This window comes from Mytilus californianus, unplaced genomic scaffold (genome assembly GCF_021869535.1).
Source record: "Mytilus californianus isolate M0D057914Y unplaced genomic scaffold, xbMytCali1.0.p SCAF_2, whole genome shotgun sequence".
Lineage (NCBI taxonomy): Eukaryota > Metazoa > Mollusca > Bivalvia > Mytilida > Mytilidae > Mytilus > Mytilus californianus.
The window spans coordinates 113,459,608-113,482,875 of NW_026262668.1; the positions used below are offsets into that span (position 1 = coordinate 113,459,608).

At 32.6% G+C, this 23,268-nt stretch overlaps 2 long non-coding RNA genes and 4 other non-coding genes across 7 annotated transcripts; 5 read left to right on the forward strand and 1 right to left on the reverse strand.

The window, feature by feature from the left end:
• The first annotated feature begins 238 nt into the window (after positions 1-238).
• Positions 239-18,757, forward strand: LOC127730771 (uncharacterized). 2 transcript variants are annotated; one of them, XR_007995296.1, is made up of 4 exons: positions 239-392; positions 6,044-6,112; positions 14,985-15,058; positions 17,920-18,757. It is a non-coding gene; the product is annotated as an uncharacterized LOC127730771 (long non-coding RNA). The 2 variants fall into 2 exon arrangements; XR_007995295.1 differs by having other exon boundaries at positions 243-392; positions 6,044-6,108.
• Positions 8,235-8,309, forward strand: LOC127731288 (small nucleolar RNA snR60/Z15/Z230/Z193/J17). The gene has a single exon (XR_007995610.1). It is a non-coding gene; the product is annotated as a small nucleolar RNA snR60/Z15/Z230/Z193/J17 (small nucleolar RNA).
• On the reverse strand, positions 8,682-13,072 carry LOC127730774 (uncharacterized). Its single transcript, XR_007995299.1, has 2 exons — positions 12,981-13,072; positions 8,682-9,445 (listed from the first exon to the last, which is right to left on the reverse strand). It is a non-coding gene; the product is annotated as an uncharacterized LOC127730774 (long non-coding RNA).
• Positions 13,789-13,872, forward strand: LOC127731289 (small nucleolar RNA SNORD70). Its single transcript, XR_007995611.1, has one exon. It is a non-coding gene; the product is annotated as a small nucleolar RNA SNORD70 (small nucleolar RNA).
• Positions 18,758-20,236: 1,479 nt separating the features above from the next.
• Positions 20,237-20,333, forward strand: LOC127731287 (small nucleolar RNA SNORD14). Its single transcript, XR_007995609.1, has one exon. It is a non-coding gene; the product is annotated as a small nucleolar RNA SNORD14 (small nucleolar RNA).
• A 382-nt stretch (positions 20,334-20,715) lies between these two features.
• LOC127731291 (small nucleolar RNA SNORD14) lies at positions 20,716-20,812 on the forward strand. Its single transcript, XR_007995613.1, has one exon. It is a non-coding gene; the product is annotated as a small nucleolar RNA SNORD14 (small nucleolar RNA).
• Positions 20,813-23,268: the final 2,456 nt, after the last annotated feature.

Consider the following 23,268-nt stretch of genomic DNA (forward strand, 5'->3'; position numbering starts at 1 on the left):
ACAGTTCAAAAATTATAAACAGCAGTTTGACTTTTTTTTCGTTCCGATCATCGTTTCATTTTCAAGAATTTGTATGTTAAAATAATCCTTATCCCCTTTATCATCCTTGTCGGTAAGAAACAAGTATTTGAAATATTGTCCATTGTTTGGGAGATTTTTTATTTAAATAAGAGACAAATGAATTTCGCGGAACTTTTAATGTTTCTTTGCTTGTTCGTGTGTTTGTCTGTTGTTTTTTTTTTACTTACGGAAACAAACGATGCAACTTTCCATTTCCGTCTTTAAATCACGTGAGGAATCATTGGGCCACGAGGTTGATCAGAAGAAGCCTGGTCTTGAAACGGAGGGGTGGAAAGCACATATTGCGGACGATGACATGTGCTTTTGATAAGGTATGATCCATTTGGTATATTGCTTTTTCTTTTTTTACATTTCACTGAAAACTAGACAAGTATATTTGATAATTATTTGGTTCAAATATGTGTATTACAGACATTTTATTGATCGAAAGATTTAATTTAGTATTGACTATTGTAATGCACTATGACTAATACATAAAGCTGCACCTATACACACGCACAAATATACATATATAATGATTAATGTTTACCAGTGAAGCAATATCATTTTATTATTTTTCAATTTAAATTAAAAAGAAATTTTCGTGCGTCTTAGACGCTAAAAAAAATACTTTTTCAGAAACATGATGATGAATCCTCCGTTTTTCAGAATGATGATGAAAATGAATCCTACATATAATCTTCCGCCCCCTTTCCCAGAATATCCAATGATCGTCTCTTAAAAGCATTGGCAAAATCAAGGATTTGTATAGTCTTACTATACAAATCCTTGGTAAAATTGTCATTTCCCCTTTTTTCAAAAAGAGTAGAATTATCTCTTGACGCTGCAAGTGAACACATTTATTTTATTTACAAGTTCATAATTTACAGGCATAAATTGTAAAATAAGTACATTATATAAATAGACCGCCCACAATATTCATTATTAGTATTTAAATGATGTAAATCTAGGTTTAAAAATCCACGTGCTAACATGTTTTAAGTTGGAACTGATCCCTATGATTTTTTTTAATAAATAGTCCTTTCATTTTAAGCGCCATATTCCTTTTTTAAATTACTAATTTCTAAAACTAAAATTCCCTCTTTATATTCACCAGAAATATAACTATGTAACGATAAACAGGACGTTGAGTAGCCATGATAAATTAACATTTCCCGCCATAAATTGTCTCCCTTAAACTTCCTGTTAACAATATGGCTGCAGACCAACTGTTTCATATTATTTATAATCCAAGCAATCCTTTGTTGATATTGGTTTTGAAAAATCTTTTACCACTTTTTATTGACAACTGAGGAACAAACTCAGTTGACGGCATGCATATTTATAATATTTTGCGTTTTCCATTTCCGTCATTCAAGTTTGAATATGCAGCATTGGGAGTTGGCACATATCGGAACTTGCCGACTTTTAAATGGTAGCCTAGACGTAATAATGCATCTCTTGAAAGCAATGTTCATGTAGGTTTAAACAGTTGTTTCCACTAAAATATACAGTTTGCACATTTTGTTGTTACTTTGATACTGAAAAGTAAAATCATAAAAATACTGAACTCCGAGGAAAATTCAAAAAGGAAAGTCCCTAAATTATCAAATGGCAAAATCAAAAGCTCAAACACATCAAACGAATGGATAACAACTGTCATATTCCTGACTTGGTACAGGCATTTTCCTATGTAGAAAATGGTGGATTGAACTGGTTTTATAGCTAGCTAAACCTCTCGCTTGTATGACAGTCGCATCAAATTCCATTATATTGACAACGATGTGTGAACAAAACAAACAGACACAATAGGTAAAAATGTCTAAAATAGGGGTACAGCAGTCAACATTGTGTTATCATCTTAATCACTAAGGGAGCTAAGTTTAAAGTGTTGACTGCAAAAAAGATGAATATGACCAGATCTTTTTATTCTTGATATTTTGGAGTTTACCCTTCGATTATTTCTGGGTTTTTTAGCAGTTGTTGCTATTATTCTAAACTTTATCATGCATTACATGTAAGTATGTCATAATTAAAGAAAATTAGGCCATGGTTTAATCAGACATATTATACTATACTAATGAGCCAACTTTATAATGTACAAAAAATGTACAGGCATGTGTGCAACTATCGGGTTCACACTGTTTGTGTACAAAGTATTCACAGGTCAGCGCTTGGGTTGTGAGCAAAGCCATAAAATAGTTATCATTGATCATAAAGTTAATAAACTAAATAAAACACAAAAGAATAATGCAACGAGTGTTAATTACATCGATTAAATCCAATCAACAAGGTTAACCTCATGAAGTAAATCGATCACGTGGTGTCAACAAACTGGGTAAACTGGTTTGAACTGGTCAGATTTCACCTGGAATTTTATACCGCATGGAAAAGATTTAACAAATGGCTAAAAACTTTACAGATTTATGAATTTTTTTTACTGAAAATTTTAGCACCACGGTAAAAATTTTATACATCGCAGTAAGACCGTTACCACCACGGTCAAAAATTATACATCGTGGTCCTTTAAGGGCCTGGGGAGAACACTGGGCTTGACAATCAAAACTTGACAAAAGGAAAGAATGCAGTAAAAAAATAAGTTGCCAGCTGGGACTATTATACTTACTCTAGTATATAGTAGTCCCAGGTGCTAGTTGAATTGTCAAATGCTGAAATGACTTTAAAAAGGTGCCGATTTGACCAGGTGCTGATTTGTACCCTCAAATAGATCCATGGTGCAAATAGGATATCATTAAAATGGTTTTGGTAGAACACTGCTTAGTCATGCCTCATGGGCAAGGGATCTGTAAATAAATAGTTTACACCTGTAGTCATGATTTCACAAGTGTCACGATGATGATTATTGTATTGGGTATTCTGATTTTGTTGATGAACAAATACAGTATTAGCTCTAACTGAATGGACACGGAACATTTTCATGACACTAGAGAAGTATGGTGACCAAATCAAGGCTTCCAAAACTTGTATTGTGCTGACAAGTCCAACAAATTATATTCTGCACTACATGTACATACTTGGTGCTGAGCCTGAACCAGCCATATAACATGGGTTTGCCTTTTTAACATAAATTCAGAAAAAAAATAGGAAGTCTATGTGGTCTTTTAGACCCAACCTTTTGTCTTGAACAGCCACACATTTCTGGGATTAAAGTAACATGATGAAACGAATAAGTATTATAAAGTAAGCCCTTCTCAAATACCCCCTCATTAAAATCCAGGTTAATTAGTTATATTGACACCTGAAATTTAACTCTCCAAGCGACCGGTAAATTATTTTGTTCCTGTCATCGATCAGTCTATCTTAAGTTATTTTCTTAAATTTCATGGGTTTGCATGCATCTAATTTAGTTAAAAAATAATTAGCTATCAGAATTTATATCAAAATATCATTTAATTGTACATTCAAAATGACAGTTCTAAAGGTTTTAAGGATAAAATTGTCAGAATCGTGTTGTTTGAATAAGTTCTTGGTGTTGGCAGGTGTGATATTTAATTGTGCATTCAAATTCTGCAAAAATACTTGGAATATCTTTATCTTGCATTCTTGTATTTTCTTGAAGAAATAATGTGGAAAGAACTACCTTAACTCGTCAATTATCCTTTGTAAACATGCATGGATTTTATGTATCCGTCTATTGTCCATGTCTGACCAATGTGAAGTCGACATCAGGTATTAGGAAAATGTGCTTTTTAAAAGAAAGTAGAGGTTTTGACAGCTAATTTTGCATTAATAATGAGAGTAAGGCTAAAAATGATAATCTGATATGGCACACTTAATATGATGAAGTCAAAAATTTAGGTCAAAACATCAAATCTATATCAAAAGTCTAAAATTAAATCTGGTTCTATGTTAAACATTTTGACATGAAGCCCAATTACCATGATTGCCTTCTGTTACTATGTCTATAGGGATTAAAATCAGGATAATGGAAAAAAATGTCTGGTTGGTTCAAATATTTTTTGGAAACCCTGGACCAAAGATGCATGTTGTGTAACATGGAAGGGCATCAGGCCCCAAAAAAAATTAAGTGCGTTTTTTGATTTCCAGATATACCCTTGCATTTTTCCACCAGAAAATTATAAATTCGTGAATTATGTATAATACTATTGAAGACTTGTCCTTTTCATCTCACCTGTCTACCATTGAAAATATTTCTATATGCATGCAGCATATACCTCGAGCATTCATTTCACAACTTAAATCATTGGAAGATTTCATTTTCCACATACAAACCATGTCACTAATGATGTTTTCAATAGATCCTTCTTATATATCAGTGAGCGAGGCTTACTCACCTCATCTTAGCTCACTGTTATATCTGATGCCATTTGGTTGTCTGAAGTGACATTCTTAATTTTCAAGTTTATCTTTCTTTTATATTCATGTATGACTCGCTGCACATTTTGTTGGTCAACTTAATATCATGATGGGAGGGAGAGTTTTGCCATTCATGAACATCAACAAAATATATAATATTCATAGTAAGCTGATTCTGATCTTGAGAAAATGAATTCTTATTTCATGGCCTACTGATTGAAATTTAATCAGTGCATTTTTACATTTTGTAAATGGTATTGAACAGTTTTAGTTGTCTTCCCTGATTTCCAATGTGGCCCTAAAAAGTGGTAAATGTGGAAAGCTTTTAATTTACAATTGTACCACCTAATTCTCGTATTCAAGATAATACATATGTAGCTAAATGGTAATTTGTTCTCTGTTGCCCAGTTATAAAAGAATTTTGTAAAATTGAGAAATGAAGGTCTGCAGTCTTAATATAGAGACCATTTGTACAGTAAAACTTTTTTAAATTATTAAAGTTTAATGGAAGGCATCATTTTAAAGTGTCTTTATTTTTTTACTAGTTGCATGTCTCTAGGGCATGCATTCTATCAAATAAAAATTATAAGGCCTAAAAAAAAAAACCTGTTTCCGGTAACATCATTTTGAAAAATAGGGTCGGTAGGTCAGATTTTTTTTTTTTTTTTTTTTTTGACATTGTAAATGAAATCCGGAAAATTATCATGGTTTTTCCAAGTCCGGGTCCGTAATTAGTTTCAAATACCGGAAGTGCGGCCATTTGCAATGTTTTTAAAGCACCTGCTGTGCAAATTTCTTGGATTTTAACCTATTTGGAATACCTTTTGACATAAATAAAATGTTTTACTGGCTTTCTGTGCCAGTTGAGCAAGTTAAATAAATAATTATGTTGGTTGACTGAAGCCTGTGTCAAAAACAGGGTCGGTTGATACCATTTTTTTTTTTGAAGATCCAATAAAAATTAGGGTCGGGGCTGAAAAACACGGTCGGTCGGGTTACCGGAAACACAGATTTTTTTTTTCTCGGCCTAATATATTCCCATAGAAATACAATTGCATAACAATTTATGCGACATCTTGTGAAAATACATGTAGTAATATCAGTTTTGCGATAAAGCAGTAGTGACATTGGGATGAAACTATCTAGCATTGGGCTATGAAATGTAATGATTCTACTGCTTGCTAGGAATGTCAAATTTAAAAAAATGCAAGTTATTTATGCCCAAGTGTAACATAATGTATTCTACTGTTCATCACCTTTCCTGGCATATTTATTAGGACAATCACTTTGATGCAAACAATCGGGAATCAATTTAATCGAGCGTGCAATAGGTACATTTTTGTAGATAATAAAAAAAGTCCAGGCATTTGATATTTTGATTCGTTGGATTAAGTTAAATACATGTAGGAAATTTGTCAATAAGCGTGATGTAGGCATTATGTGGCAATATTTGACAGGTGTGAACTGTTTTGATGATGACATTGGGATGAAACATCGAGCATTGGGCTATGAAATTGATGATTCCACTGCTTGTTCTGAATGTCAAATTAAAACTTCATACACCTTGGCGAATTTTAGCTTTATTCAATGTATCTACAATTCTACATAGTACTTAAAATCTTACTTGTTGAGTTTCTTTTTACAGAATTATTAATAGAACCATAAGAGACTATGCCAGTTAAAACATTGGAAGAGGATTCAGTGAATATGGTATGTAAGTACATTTATGATGAATCTGTAGAACAAGCTATGGTCACTTGTTTTATATAAAGTAAAAAACAGTCTAATGGGCATACCCATCCATATTGTTTTGTTTTGTATTTTGTAATAATAGGGAAGGGCACAATCTTGAACATATTTATTGATTCAATTTAAAATTAATTAAATATACAAAAAAGACACTTGAATTGTGTATAAAAAAGTACATAATTGTATGCATTTACAGTTATAAAAAAAAACATGGTTCCATCAACAACCTCTTTATATAGGGCATATGTTTCAGGGATATAAAGTAATTTAAAATAATATATTGGTAAGTCTTGTACATTTACATGTACATGCAGCTAGGATGTTTAACTTTAACACAAATATAATGTGCCCAAAATTGCCTTCAACCATTTTAAAATAGGGTCTGTTGGTCAGGAAATTATTTTATGCATGTTAAAGTCTGGAAAAGTTTCATGTATTCTCTTGAGTTTGGTCCTGTTTTATACTTGTGCATCTGATAATTTGCGCATGCCTGATGTAATTTATGATTTTCAATGGTTTGACAACTTCTACACTCGATATGCGTCGATCTTATTGCAAATTAGAGAATAATTTTTTGGGAAGGCAATGGAATATTTTTGGGTTCTGTCATCAAAACTTTAGGGTCCATCGGGAGGCAAGAAACAAGCATATATTTTTTTTTTGCCATATGGGAAATGTAGTAAAATGAATGCTTCCATCTAATTTTGAAGTGCATGTTAAATGTAGTGTTTGAGACTGAGAATTCTGAAGATTCTTGTAGATTCCATGGGTTATAAATTGCAACAGATTATAAAGGAAATTCTACAAAAGTTTCTAATGCATGGCATATAAATACCTGCAATGGAAGCACTTGTGTAAGAATGTTGTTCCTTACTCCTGCTGGAATGATGATTCAAATTCAGATAGGGACATATGATCATAAATGATTACAATCTGAATTCTGACAGCAGCATGAAATATATTAACTGGTATAGTAAAGTTCTCTTAGTTTGATTTATAGGTCTCGTACTACATTTTACTGGTCACTAGGTAGGTTTGTTCATGCAGCTGATGGAGACTTGAATTATTAATGATTGACAAGTTGAAAACTTACTATTAGAGTTGTGGCAGACCTAAAAATGTTAATTGTAGGCAAAAACTATCTTATTGTGTAGAACTGAATCGAGTCCTGATTTAAAGACAATAAAATCCTTGATTGATATTTAGAAGCAATTTGACTTGATCTGACCCAACAATGAAATACCTGTCATCTGATCTGACCCAACAATGAAATACCCGTCATTCATATATACTTGCATGTGTACCAGTTATTTGGTCTAGACACAAAAAGAATTAGCTATCTGGTTATAGAATTATAATTGGGAAATGATTTGGTCTAAATGTTTTGAATTTCAATGCTGGGAAGATCATTGAAAGTGAAGTCTAAAATCTCATTTCATTGCTGATCACTTGTGATGTTTATCCTGAAAAATTGCAAAACATATCCATTGGGTTTTAGAAATTTGTTTTATCCCCAAAGTTGCAACAGTCCTGTTTGCAGGTATAAACATTTTTTTCTTTACACTAATCTTCATTGTTGCTGATGAATGCAGAGGCTGATTACTATGATAGATAGCAAATGCCCCCGTCTGAGACGATGCAGTATTTAAAAAATTAAGATGAAATTGGAAGTTGTAGTTCTCTGTATAGTGTCTACAAGTGATAAAAAATTGCTGGCCTAAAATGTAGGTAAGTTTGCCCTATATGCAAATCAGTTTGTTGTTGGTCAGCAGGAGACTTCTTGTGGTGTTTGATCCTAGATGAGCATTACCAATAGCAATACCAGAAACCCATTGTTTTATATCGTGTTCCACATCACCGACCAAAGCAGCAATACATGTATTGTATACTGGCCAAGAGAACTCGTAGGCAAGAGGTCTAGTGAAAACCGAAGAATCCTCCAAATAAAATGTTTTCTAAAGAAGATTGTCCTTAATATGCATGAAATATTTGCCACTGGACATTTCAAAGCAATAATCAATGTTAAGTAAATTTTGTGGAAATAATAATTAAATTACTGGTCCATTGAACAATAATTCTGACATGTTGTGCTGTAAATGATGATTTCATAGTTCAACTGACTTTCAGTGAAAGACAAATTTCGCCCCTAACTGATACAGCAATTTTCTATCGCATTAAGGAATAATATTTTGTCTGCCTCTATACACAGAAGATAATTTTTTTATGCCCTTGTCATAGCGTAGGGGGCATTAAGTTTTATCCTTGTCCGTACATCCCGAAATTGGTTTCCGTTCTCTAACTTTAATTTGCTTCAACCAAATGTTATGAAACTTACACACAATGCTTATTACCTCATAACACACATCAAGTCTGAATTTGGGTGGTGTCACTTTTACCTATTAAGATTTGTGCCCCTTTACAAATGGAAAAATTGCTGAATTTTTATACGCCCGTTTACGGGACGTATTATGGTATACCGTTGACCGTCCGTCGTCAACATGTCAGACATTAAATCAAAAACGCTTTTACCAATATGCATGAAACTTTGGTGAATTGTTTATATCTATTGACGTGAGCTCCCTTTCCTTTTTTATAAATTTCGGATTTACCGTTTCCGAATTTTGGAGTTTTATTCATTAAAAAAGGGGGGATTTTCCAGTTTTCAGACAATAACTCAAAAACAATTTCACCAATTTGCAAGAAACTTTGGTGAATTGTTTAATGCTATCGACATGAGCTCCCTTTTGATTTTTATAAATTTTAGACAAAACGTTTCTGATTTATGGGGTTTTATTTGTTACAAAAAGGGGGATATTCCTGTTTTCGGACAATAACTCAAAAATGCTTTCAGCATATTTTATGAAACTTTGTTAAATTGTTTATATCTATTGTTGTAAGCTCCCTTTTGATTTTTATAAATTTTAGATTTTATATTTCCGAGTTACAAGATTTTATTCATAAAAAAAGGGGTGATTTTCAAGTTTTTGGACAATATCCTAAAAGTGCTTAGAGCAGTTTTCATTAAACTTTGATGACTGATTTATATCTATTAAGATAACCTCCCTTTATTTTTTTTTATAAATTTCCAATATAACATTGAGAAGTTATTGAACTTAATTTGTTTATAGTCTGACAACAGATTTACTAGTATTGCGCAACAGCACAGTGTATTGCACAACAGAAAGAAATCTTTAATTGAATATAAATTCAATTCATATAACCAATTTCAAGTTCTTTGACTACATTTATTCAGAAACCTATAATATGTCAAATATTTAATTACAATCCAAATTCAGACCTGTTTCAAGCTTGAATATTGTCCTTTTTTGCCCCAACTGTTCAGGGTTGGACCTCTGCGGGCGTATCCAGCTGCGCTCATCGAAGCAGTTTATTCATTTCTGTTCTCGAACTTCAGTTTGTCTCAACCAAATGAAACTTGTACACAATGCTTATTTCCACAAAACTCCGATCAAGTACGAATTTTGGGAGCGTCACTTTATTCTCGATTTATGTCCCTTTATAAACGTTGTGTGCAAGTGGGGGGCATCATCTGTGTCCCATGGACACATTCCCCATTTATTTCTTTTGAACATATATATGAAATAGGACTTTTGTTTCTAGACACTGTTGGCTTGCATCAGATATTCAATTTAAGAAGCTGGGATCATGAATTGTTTTCGTCTCAAAACTCTTTAATATGCACAAAATAATTGCCACTGGGAATTTGAATGTTTAAGGAAGTACAAATTTTCTATTCTATAGGCATGAATGCAGACCTTGGGGATAGCGTGCTCAGTTTCAAACTTTGATTGATAACAACATATGGCCATTATAATATCCAGTTTCCTAAAGGATCTTGTTTGTTTGTAGTCAACATTGTGTATAGTGCAACTTGCTTCAATAATCTAGTCTTGAAAAGGACTAGTGAAAATAGCTGTTTATGATGAATGCAGGAGCTGATGTTCTGTGATAGATAGCAAATGCCCCCGTCTGAGACAGCTTGTAAAAATAAGTCGGAGAGTGAAATTTAGATAAGGCCATATTCCAGAGAGACTGCAGTTTTGATTAAGAGCCCTATTCATTAAAATGATGCGGTTCTTTTTAATCCCCAAGATATGGCAACTGTGTAACTTTTACTTTTTAGTCCCCTACCGACGAAGTCGAAGGGGACTTTAGGTTTGCACTCCGTCTGTCTATCTGTCAGTCCGGCAAATCAGTTTTCCAGACTTTTTTCCCTCGTGCTTGAAGATATTGATTTGATATTTGGTTTATTGATTTATTCAAGTTACAGGTCAAGTTCAATTTTCACGATTTTAGCTTTTCTCTTTGTTCAGTTAAAGCCCTTTCCCAAGAATTAAATTTTTGATGAAATACTTATTAATTAGTAGATTTCTGATCAATGGGAAATAACTCATTTTTTATACGACCGCAAAAATTTTTGCGGTCGTATATTGGTATGACGTTGTCGTCGTCTGGCGTCGTCAGAAGACACATTGGTTTTCGCACTCTAACTTTAGTTTAAGTGAATGGATCTCTATGAAATTTTACCATAAGGTTCAATACCACAAAAGGAAGGTTGGGATTGATTTTGGGGGTTATGGTACCAACAGTAAAGGAATTAGGGGCCAAAAATAATCATTTTTGTAACTTCCAGACATAACTTGTGTGTTAGGGTATGGATCTCTCTGACATTGTACCACAAGGTTCCATATCACAAAGGGAAGGCTGGGATTGATTTTGGGGGTAATTGCCTCAAAATATTAGGAATAAGGGGCAAAAAAACAAGCATTTTTCTAGTTTCATGACAATAACTTGTGTGAAAGTGTATGAATCTTTCTGAAATTGTACTACAAGGTTCCATATCACAAAGGAGAAGCTGGAATTGAGTTTGGTCTGGTCAATAGCAAGAAATCTTCAATTGCACAGTATTGCGCAATAGCAAGAAATATCCAATAGCACAATATTGCGCAATAGCAAGAAATTGTCAATTGTGCAGTATTGCACAATAGCAAGAAATATTTAATTGCACAGTATTGTGCAAAAGAAGATACTTTGTATAAATTGCTTATTTCTTGACCAATTTCAATGGGGTTTTATTCTTGAATTCTTGGGGTTCTTTAATATGCTGAATCTAACCGTGTTTTTTGGATTTTGGGCCCCGTTTTTAAATTGGTCCACATTGAGGTCCAAAGGGTCCAAAATTAAAGTAAGTTTGATTTTAACAAAAATTGAATTCTTAGGGTTCTTTGATATTCTGAATCTAAACATGTATTTAGATTTTTTATTATGGGCCCAGTTTTTAAGTTGGTCCAAATCTGGGTCCAAAATTAAACTTTGTTTGATTTCAACAAAAATTGAATATATGGGGTTCTTTGATATGCTGAATCTAACCATGTATTTTGATTTTTGGGCCCCGTTATCAACTTTGTCCACATTGAGGTCAAAAGGTTCCAAAATTAAACTTTGTTTGATTTCATCAAAAATTGAATTCTTGGGGTTCTTTGATATGCTGAATCTAACCATGTATTTAGATTTTGGATATTAGACCATAATAGGTGAATGTCCAATTTAAAATTTTTAAGTTCTTGGACCACATTCATTCTGTGTCAGAAACCTATGCTGTGTCAAATATTTAATCACAATCCAAATTCAGAGCTGTATCAAGCTTGAATGTTGTGTCCATACTTGACCCAACTGTTCAGGGTTCGACCTCTGCGGTCGTATCAAGCTGCGCCCTGCGGAGCATTTTATTAAACGATTTTTTGGATGTTTTTCCTTTTCTTTGGTAAATTGTTTGAATTTAGTGGTAGGTTTGTTGGTCATTCTTGAAAATATTGATTTGATAATTAGTATATAGTTTTATCATGACAAATTACAGATCAAGTTGGAATTTTGTTCCTGTCTGATGATTTTGTGCAGAGTTGTGGTCTTTGGACATAGAAAATTCACTTAAATAATCAGTTTTCAACAGTTTTTTTATACGCCCGTTTACTGGACGTATTATGGTATACCGTTGTCCGTCTGTCCGTCGTCAACATGTCGGACATTAACTCAAAAACGCTTTAACCAATTTGCATAAAACTTTGGTGAATTGTTTATCTCTATTGACGTGAGCTCCCTTTCGTTTTTTATAAATTTTGAATTTTACGTTTCTGAGTTATGGGGTTTTATTCATTAAAAAAAGGGGGATTTTCCAGTTTTTGGACAATAACTCAAGAATGCTTTCACCAACTTGCAAGAAATTGTGGTGAATTGTTTATATCTATTGACATGAGCTCCCTTTTGATTTTTATAAATTTTAGATTTTACGTTTCCGAGTTACAGGGTTTTATTCATAAAAAAGGGGGATTTTCCAGTTTTCTGACAAAAACTCAAAAATGCTTTCAGCAGTTCTTATGAAACTATGGTGAATTGTTTATATCTATTTAGGTAAGCTCCCTTTAGAATTTTATAAATTTTACATTTTACATTTCTGAGTTATGGGGTTTTATTCATTAAAAAAGGGGTGATTTTCCAGTTTTCGGACAATAACTCAAAAATGCTGTCAGCAATTCTCATGAAACTTTGGTGAATTGTTTATATCTATTGATGTAAGCTCCCTTTTGATTTTCATACATTTCTAATATGACATTGAGAATTAATTGAACTTTATTTGTTTATAGTCTGACAACAGATTTACTAAGTATTGCGCAACAGCACAGTGTATTGCACAACAGCAAAAAATCTTTAATTGAATATAAATTCAATTCATATAACCAATTTCAAGTTCTTTGACTACATTTATTCAGAAACCTGTAATATGTCAAATATTTAATTACAATCCAAATTCTGACCTGTATCAAGCTTGAATATTGTGTCCATTTTTGCCCCAACTGTTCAGGGTTGGACTTCTGCGGGCGTATCCAGCTGCGCTCAGCGAAGCAGTTTTTTCTTCATGCTTGAGGATTTTGACTTGATATTTTTATGTAGCAGTCTTCATGCTTAACCACAAGTCCTACAGCATTGGCTTGTAAAATTGCTTTCGGACTTGTAAAATTCTTCTCTACTAGCCAACAGAATCCATCTAAAATTTTTAAAAAATTGAGCTACTGGCTTGTGGACTCAAAAGTTAAGCGTGAAGGCTGATGTAGTTTACACCATGACAAGTTATAGATCGTTAGAATTTCGTTCCATTACAATGAATTTCTAACCGGTAGGGAACTATGTATTGCCATGCAATACTCACAGAATGCTTGTTGACAAAGAGTGGACAATTCTTATGGAATTATTCACTGGTTTGTTACCATCTTAAGGTACTGACATAGGGTTATGTGGAAAGGATATTTTATGAAAATGAAATGAGTTATGTGTAAGTCTGAGATGATGTGTTGAACCACTAATTTCCACTTGCTGTTGACTCAAAATTGTGTTATTTTGGCATGGATATGTATTTACCCGAAACTTTAAAATAAAACTTCTTAAATTTTATACATGCACGGTTTCTTGCTTAAACATAGCTTTCAATGTTTTTTGTTATATAAAAAAGGGAAATTTCTTTTTCCATTTGATAGCAATTCAAAATTTGAAGAAGAAAAAACTATACCTGAAAGACACCAGACAACAGTTACAGTATCACAATTACTGTAATAGAAAATTAAACTATACTGTGCTGTAAATGATGATTTCATAGTTCAACTGATATTCAGTGATTGACAAATTTTCGCCCCTAACTGATACAGCAAAGTTATTATTTAACATGCAGAACTTAGCAGGCTTGTGTTTTCCTACATTGGCTATTGTTTAAAGTCTTTTGTTTTGAGGGAATGTGGCAGAATATTTATTTACACTGGGAAGTCCATCTGGAACCTAATTTTTTGAGGGACTTTTAATTTGTTTGAAATGATGCTCATTCTATGGAAAATTCTTGGGACACTTGTGACCTAAATTCTCTTGGTGATTCCACATATGAAGCTTTAATTTTGGCATCACCATATATAGTATAAGGAATTCTTCAACAACAAAAAACATGACAAACATTACAACTTTCTTGGTTCTTCTTTTGTTTGGATGAGTAGTAGGATTTCTATGTATAGATATAAACTTGTGAGTGCATTCAATAGAATTTGTCATATGTTTGACTCTTACAGAATATAGTAAAATGATGAAATCATGCGTGTCATTTGACCCTAAGGAAATTCTCGGTGACTTGCTGGTCACAACGTTCTGTTGTGGCCAGAAAAGGATCTGGGTCAATCGCCAAAGGGAGATGATTCTGACTTAATCTGATTACTACTAATAATAATTTTGTGTACAGGTCTTCAGATCTTTTCTATTGATTCAAAGTAGATGATCAACTTGTTCAGTTTTCAGGTTCTCTTGTAAAAGGTTTGAAATTATTGTTATATGTATTATTCCAGTGCTATGTTATGTTGAATTTCCTGGTCAAAGAGTTATGGCAACTAGAAAGTAAAAACATTAAAACCTGTTTCTTGATGTCAGAAGGTAATTCCTTCACAGAAAAAATAATTCTGGAAGTGTTCAATGTTGACTGATTGTATCAACTCAGCTTTTCACTCCCAAACTTCAATAGTTCTGTCCTGTGAAAAATTAACAAGATTAAAAAAGGAGCATATTAACAGAAATAATACAATAAGAATTGAATCTGGATATATGATGAACTGAGTGAAATGGGAATCTCTCTTAATCATCCATGTAGATTCACTTGTCTGATATCCTGTAGTAACTTCTGATAAGAATTGGAGAAAAATGATATTTGGGTGAATGAACATAATCTAAAGGAACTGTTAAAATAAGATTTAGATAGGATTTATAAAAATCAAACTGCTTGACTATTTTAGAGATCAAAGAACTGACATGAGTGTTTATGAAACAGAACAGATAGAAGAGCATGATCCTTGTTATATTGAGTCAGGTAGGTCAAGTTTTTTAATTTGATTTTCATATTTTTCTGACCTTGAAAGCAAGTGTAGGCTAAGACTGGCTTGCTTTTTCCTTCACTTAACAACCTTTATATAAAGATGATATGCTTGCCAATGTGACAACTACTGTAAATTCAGAAATTAATGCGAGGTTTTTATTATTGCGAAAAATGCGACAGAGTTGTAAACGCAATAATTTTAACTCGCATTTTGAAATATTTTGTATGAATTAAACAGGATTTTCCCCAAAATCGTAAAAATTAAAATCGCATTTAGGTCAAAAATGACAAAATCGCAATAATAACTGCACGCAATAATTTCTGAATTTACAGTATTTTAGAAGACATAAGAACAAGGTTGTATACAACTGTTCTTTGTTAATGTTGCACTTTTTGGCCAACATATTAAATCGGTAACAATAACTAATTGTAATTTATACGGTAACAGTTATTCATTTCTTCATGCAAAAGATAACTATACGAGGGCAAAAAAATATTTTTTAGGATTAAAAAAGAATACATGGTTCAATCTGAAATTCCTATAATTTCCTTTAACTCCTATTTTTATACGACCGCAAGGTCATAAGCATCGTCCGAAGACAGATGGTTTCCGGATAATAACTTTAGTATAAGTAAATAGAAATCAATAAAATTTTAACACAAGGTTTATAACCATTAAAGGAAGGTTGGGATTGATTTTGGGGGTTATGGTCCCAACTGTTTAGGAATAAGGGGTCCAAATAAGCATTTTTGTAGTTTCCAGACAATAACTTGTGTTAAAGTGTGTGAATCTCTCTGAAATTATACCACAAGTTTCCATACTACAAAGGGATGGTTAGGATTGACTTTGGGGGGTTATGGCTCAAACCATTTAGGAATTACGGGAAAAACAAGGGTTTTTCTGGTTAAAGGACAATTGGAGACAATTTAAAAGCAGTGTAAGGGAGGTAATCCAAATCAATTTAAATAATGTTTGAATACCTCCCTTACACTGCTTGTAAATTATGTATTAAGAAATGATGATTGAGATACTGACCATAACTTGAGGGAAATAATTATTTTTTTGAATAAGGGGAAGGGGGAGGTGAAAAAAATTGGAGGGGGACAATTTTTCTCATTTCATATTTCAGAAATTAAAAGAAAATTTCTTCAAATACTTTTATGCACAAACTCAAACAAACGGGGTAAAAAAAAAATTTTGAAAGGGGGGGGGGTGTCAATTCGCACAGTGTCTTGCACAAAAGCAAAAAATTGAATATAAATTCAAATCATATAACCCATTTGAAGTTCTTTGACTACAGTTATTCTGTGTCAAAAATTTAATTACAATCCAAATTCAGACCTGTATCAAGCGTGAATATGGTGTCCATTTTGGCCCCAACTTTTCAAGGTTGGACATCTGCGGTCGTATCCAGCTGCGCTCAGCGAAGCAATTTATTTACAGTTTCATTCAACCAATGACAGTAAAATCAGGGTAATCCCTACAATCAAAGGAACTTTTTTTTTAAGATTTATAATATATATAGTCTACAGAGAATAAATGATGATTAACATTCTGCCAAATGAATGATGTGATTATAACCCAAGCCCGTATATTCTATCTGATATTCTCTCTGATTGTATATTTTGATGTTTTGCTTGAGAAAAATGCTTTACTTCTATTCAATTGTAACCAGAGAGCATGATTCTACATACAAAATCACTTTGTCTCCTCCAGGACTCGAACCCGGGACCTCTGTTACAAGGCAGCGCGCTAACCGACAGAGCTAAAAAAAGTACTTCCTTAGTTCAACCGCTTACAGCTGACTACCTATCTACTAAAGGGAAGCAATCCTGTCACACAATTATAAACGTTTAGGACAGAGTACTGTGGATTCATTTTTATTCGTGGTATACCAATTTTCGTGGGTTTCGTGGGTAACAGCGAACCACAAATTTATGAATTCAACGAAGAATAATCCCGAGAAATGTGTATGGAGTCGTATGTTTATTTCCAGTTATCTTATGCAGTTCTAGTATAGTGTTGACTAGCGATAAACATTGTAACATAACATGTGTTTTTATTGAAAGAGATACAAGTATTTTGATTAAATCAATAATAAATATATCGAATATCAGTGATAATTTACTTTTTCAAATTGATTAAAACTTTTCATGGAAAATAACTGCAAGTTGTTAATTACCGTGCCATAGTTTGGTTTACTGGTGATTAAAAATCAATAGGATTAAGTACAGGGATATTGCCCGTAGGTAATATTGTTTATGACAGGAACATTTATTTTTCAAACCTTTTACTTATATAACTGTTTATTATATCGTGATTAGGGAAAAGAGCTTTCAATCAGAGTTTTGAATGCCTTATAAAATTCCGACAAGAATTTATAAATTGTAAAACAAACAAATAATTAGTTGTCTCTGTCCATTATTGTAATAGAAGTTTTCAATGAACACTTTAACCTAGAATGACCAAGCGAGGATTTTGACAATTCAAAACTTTTTCAATGAATTCCTTCTGTTTTGTTTGTTTTATTATTGATCAAACTAAGGAGGTTATATGATCTCCTAAATCAAAAAGAAATCACCGAATTACGAATCTGTGAATTTTTTTTTTTTGTAATCAGCAATCCACGAATTTACTTATACCACGAAACGTCTTTTTTTCTCTCTCCACGAAAATTGATACCCACGAAAATTAATGAATCCACAGTATTCTTGATTGATATCATACATGATAAAATCCATTTCTTGTATTGTGAGAAAAACAGCTGTGCAAGTTACAAATCGTTGATGGGAATATACTACAAAGGTAGTTTAATCATTTTCTCTAAACTGGTAGATATTCGATTTTTTTTTAGGAGGAAGAAAGATGGACGGAGTGAAGAACTGATGTGTGTTGGCAGAAGATGATGGTACAACTTCTGATAATCCTTTTTCATTTTGATTCTTAGAACTCGTGTAATTGCATAATGTAATCACCAGGGTGCTCTTTTCTCAAAAATCTTACGACTGAAATTGATCGCAAGTTATGCTGAAATGTTTGACTTGCAAGTGTTTTCTTAAAAGATTTGTTGTGAAATGAGTCCCAGGATTTGAAAACCAGTATATATATTCTACAGAGAACAAATGATGATTAACATTCTGCCAAATGAACTATGTGATTATAATCCAAGCCCGTATATTTTATCTGATGTTTTCTGTTTTTGGGTATATTGATGATTTGCTTTAGATTTCTCAACCATTATAAAATAATAATACTTCAAACAGAACAAAATACTGTGAACTCTGAAACTTTTTCAATATTATTAATAATTGAAAAAATTGTACCGTAGTTTAAGTACTAGTAGTTTGATTTTGATAGCATTATTCGTATGGAGCATTTCCTTAAATAGTAAAATTTAATCTTCTATGTTGTTCATGGTTCAACAATCTCGATAATAAATAATGCACACAGGAATTTCTGAATTTACATTCATATGATTGAAAACACAGGACATAGTTCATTTCTTGTATTTTGAAAAAAATTCTGTGCCGGTTTTTTTTTTTAAAGCTTTTTATGCACATACATGTAGATTAAAAAGGTAGATTAATTTTTTTTTCTGTTAACAGATAGATAAATGAATTTTTAGAAAGAAATATTAAGTAGAGATTATAAAACTTTTGTAATTTAGTAATGGATTAAAATTAGTTTTGTCTCGCCTGCCTTGAAAGTCTCCAAAGCAAGACTTGAGCAATTTTTATTTTCTTTGTCTTCAACAATTTATAAGATTATTCAACTTGTGAAATTTGCAGAAAATTTTACTTGACTTCCTTGTGAACAAAAAAGAGTTCTCAGCTAAATTATTTATTACTTCCAATATTTTTATATTGGTATCGCGTCGTCGTCGTCATCCAAAGACATTTGGTTTCCGGACAATAACTTTAGTAAATGTAAATATAAATCTATGAAATTTTAACACAAGGTTTATAACCACAAAAGGAAGGTTGGATTGATTGATTTTGGGGGTTATAGTCCTAACAGTTAAGGAATTAGGGGCCAAAAAGGGCCCAAATAAGCATTTTTCTAGTTTCCAGACAATAACTTTAAAAAAAGAAATTGTGAAGGGGGGGCAATTTTTTCAGATTTCAGAAATTAAAACAATTTTTCAAATATTTTTTTTTTTTGCATAAAAAAGGGGGGGAGGGGGCAATTTGCAACAGCATATTGTATTGCACAAAAGCAAAAAAAAGGGGGGGGGGCTCAATTCGCAACAGCATAGTGTATTGCACAAAAGCAAAAAATGGAATATAAATTCAAATCATATAACCAGTTCTAAGTTCTTTGACTACAGTTATTCTGTGTCAGGAACCTATTTTGTGTCAAATATTTAATTACAATCCAAATTCAGACCTGTATCAAGCACGAATTTTTTTGTCCATTTTTGCCCCAACTGTTCAGGGTTGGATCTCTGCGGTTGTATACAGCTGTGCTCAGCGAAGCAATTTATATAATATGGCTTTGTTTATACAAACAAATAGTTTTAAATTCTTCCAAGACCAGTAAAATCTGGGTGATCACCAGGTTTTGAAGAACCTTTGTATGTATAAATTCTTCAGAGAACATATGATGATTAACATTCTGCCAAATGAACTTGTGTGATTATAACCCAAGCCCGTATATGTTATCTGATGTTCTATATAATTGAATATTTTGATGTTTTAATGCTGATACACTTTGGCTACTTCAAATTGTAATCTATGACTCTCATACATGAAGTAAAGTAATGAACCTTCCTGTCTCTTGCATGTGTAACTAAAATTATTTCTTGGGAGAACAAAAAGCCTTCGGTAACTTTTTCAAAGCTTAGTTTTTTTTTTCTTTATTCCTGCCTCAACAAAGTAGTGGCCACAGATTGTTTTACTGTTTTCCAATATTTTGTCAACTATGTGATGGATGGGAAGGTGTACTTGTCTTTTTGACTCTGACCTCATTTTCATTGTTCATTGTTCATTGTCGACATGGTTTCAAAATCGGGCCTGTTTCCTGGATTTTGTAATATATATAGTAATATGCCAAGTATGTTTCTATGGTTCATTTGATAACTTAACTTGGTAAATATTACAGGTCCTAATATAGACTTAAGCTTGAAAGGCAGATACTTCGATTTAATGGAATTTAACATTTTGATATCGATTTTGCAATGATGAAAACTTTTCCATTCATTCGCGGTTTCCACCAGAGAGTTCTTGGACTCGAAGATGGCCGTTAGACCTTCCTTGGAAGTCTGAGCAAAACTGATATGAAAAAAGTAATTTTAATAAAATGAAGGTCTTTCCACCTGAAATAAGAAGTGTTTTCTGCTTTAAACAATCACTTCTTGTGTTAATATAGGCTCATCTTACATTGATTTTTACCTGAAATAAGAAAGATAATTTGCTTCTTAATGATATAGGATGGCTTTCTTTACAATTATTCCAAATATAAATGGTTTCTGCTTTCTCTCCTATGAAAGGAGGGAGATAATTTGCTACCTCAGATTCACACTAATACTAAAGATTGATCTTTTCTCAAAGTCTTGCATCTTAATAATTTGTATTATTTGGTAGGGTCCAATATTGAAACTTGTAGCTTGTAACATGTTGAATTGATGGAGCTGAACCTTTTGATATCAATTTTGCGATGATGAAAACTTTTCCATTCATTCGCGGTTTCCACCAGAGAGTTCTTGGACTCGAAGATGGCCGTTAGACCTTCCTTGGAAGTCTGAGCAAAATTGATGTGAATAAAGTGTCCTATCAGCAAAGTGCATTGGGGTTTTAAAAAAATATGCATGCTTTTACCCATTTATGCGGAAAATAGAGATTTGGTGGATAGGGAAATTATTTATTCAAAAGGTTTTAACCAGTTGAAACCAAAAAAAAATGATTCACAATCAATGGTAGAAATAGATAGTTAATAAGGTTAAATTTTATTGTGGCTGCAATTATGGGCGGTATTATTTTCCTGGACATTTAGACCATTGAGTTGCCAATAATTTTGTCTTCCAAACAGCATGACTTGTTGGATTTTCTGACAGTCTGGCACATTTCGGGGAGCCCATGGGTTAGCAGAAACACTGCTGATTATTTTCTAAAAGCAGTCTCCTTCACAGAAAATAGAGCTGAATTGTATTTTTATAGCTTACTATTAAATCTTAGATGTTGCTCTACTTTCAAATTTTAAAAGTAAGTATAAACTAGGGAAATACTATATATAAATATTTGCGGGTAACAGCAAATTAAGCTTTTTAGTTGCAGCATTGACTGAAAACATTAAATTATTGGGCCAATTTAATTGGTTTTCTTTGAATGATGATCAGCATGAACTCTCTCACTGAAGTTGATGAAGAGAAAGCTGCGGATAGCTGACAAAGAAAAGTCTATGATGAACAGAAACCACTTTTCTTGATTGGAATTCTTTTTCAACTCAGTTGTATCGACATAATGTCATGCTATTTCTGTAAATGGGTTGATGGCTTCATTCAAAGTTAACGTTAACTCTACTGTTGTTCATATTCATTATTAAAACTAAATGTACCATTTGTTGTTTAGAAATGATATTCCCATGGCTAGGTGACTGGCATTAAGGCTTATAATTACGTCCCCTAATTGGTCTCCGCTCTCGATAAATTTTATGAACCTTGTACACAATGCTTATTACTCCAAAACACGGATCAAGTTTAAGTTTGGGGGGGGGGGGGGGGGGGGGGGTGTTGCTTTCACTGTTTAAGAGTTGTTCTTTTATGAATAATAAAAATTGCTAAATTGGGTTGTTTACAATTAATAAATCATCTTGAGGTTTTTGTGCTTCCTTTGTAGGTAGATTTGATTTGTTGAGAATAACTACCAATATAATTATTTGTCAACCAAGGGAGCAAATTAAATGCAATATACATATTTTGCTAGAGAAACTTTAATGAAGACTAACAGATTATCATGTTTTCAGTGTACCGTAAACGCCATTAAGAATAGTGGTGTAAATCCAATACCAATTTTGTTGCACATTACACATTTATTTTATATTGGAATGGAATATCCTTTGAATGATGATCAGCTTGAACTCTCTCACTGAAGTTGATGAAGAGATAGCTGCGGATAGCTGACAAAGGAAAACATCCATTGATAGCTCACATGGCCCTTTGGACTAGATGAACTAAACAAAAAAAGAAAATCTATAAAAAGAGGTTTTTTTCTCATATTTTTTTTTTTTATCTTTGACTTCCTCTCCGAGTGGAATATAATACTTGTTATAAATTTTTTTTAACTTTTTTAAAAGTTGGGTGTTGCTTATAACCAGATGTCTAGATTAGAATATTGTTGACTTGAATCTCCTGTAACAAAATGTTGTGACTGTTATACTGATGTAAGTCCCATTTTTGTAAGTAATGGGGTAATTGAACATGAAGTTAAAAAACGATGTAAATATTTAACAAAGATATAAAAAGTTTTGTAGGAATTGAATTTAAGGACATTTGTAGACCAAATTCAAACCATGCAAACAATTTTAAATCTACTACATGTACTGTTAATTTTAATATAAACAAATATTTTTCAGCAAAAATACTTGAAAAATCGACACTTTAAAACTATTTTTCTCTGAACTTCTGGTGTCTCAACTAGATGAATTAGCTATCATAATGCAATGGGAGTGTGGAGAAAGAACATTATAATTCTGACAAAAACTTGTAGAATGTAGAAATCTGGTTTTATAGATATCTAAAAGTGGGGAAGTGGATGGTAAGGATTTTTACAATTACACTACTCCTCTTGCTTCATACTATCATATTTTCCCCTAGGAATTAGCAAAAAAAAAAAAAACTCCTCAGATTGATCAATTTGAAGTTTTGGAAATGAAAATTTTGACCAATTGGTATTGTGGAGGGGTAAATCTTTTTGTAAAAGCAAGGTATCACTGCAGAAATGGACACTTTCATATAAAATTTATAATAAATATGGCAGCTCAACTCAACACGATTATCAGCATGTCTAAAGTCGTGGTTAGTTGTCTCAAGTTTTAACTTGTGGCCATTGAGGGAATTATGGTGTTCACTTGATTCAGGTCTAGAGCTTGACAAACTGTTCAGATGCTGTTTTATACATTTCAACCCGCATCTGTTTATTCATAGTATTAAATTGTTCTTGGAGTATTTAATGTCAGAACTTGTAAATGTTGGTTTAGGTTAATTTCA